The sequence below is a fragment of the Penaeus monodon genome, chromosome 20 (assembly GCF_015228065.2).
Source record: "Penaeus monodon isolate SGIC_2016 chromosome 20, NSTDA_Pmon_1, whole genome shotgun sequence".
NCBI lineage: Eukaryota > Metazoa > Arthropoda > Malacostraca > Decapoda > Penaeidae > Penaeus > Penaeus monodon.
Window position 1 is genome coordinate 11,661,558 of NC_051405.1, and position 214 is coordinate 11,661,771.

The window sequence follows — 214 nt, forward strand, 5'->3', positions numbered from 1 at the left end:
TGGTCTTTCATTTTTTCTTCGTATTATTATGATAGGTAATATTTATCAACTGCCAACAGGAAGATAAAAGATTAGTCATTACGAAGCACTTTGATTTTTTGCGACTTTTTAGCCTTATCATTTACCCGTAAGTGGTTTAAGTATATTTAGAACCTTTCATTCGGTTTCGCTACGTATCAGTTGTCTGTTTGCTTAGACTGAATGACGTATTGAG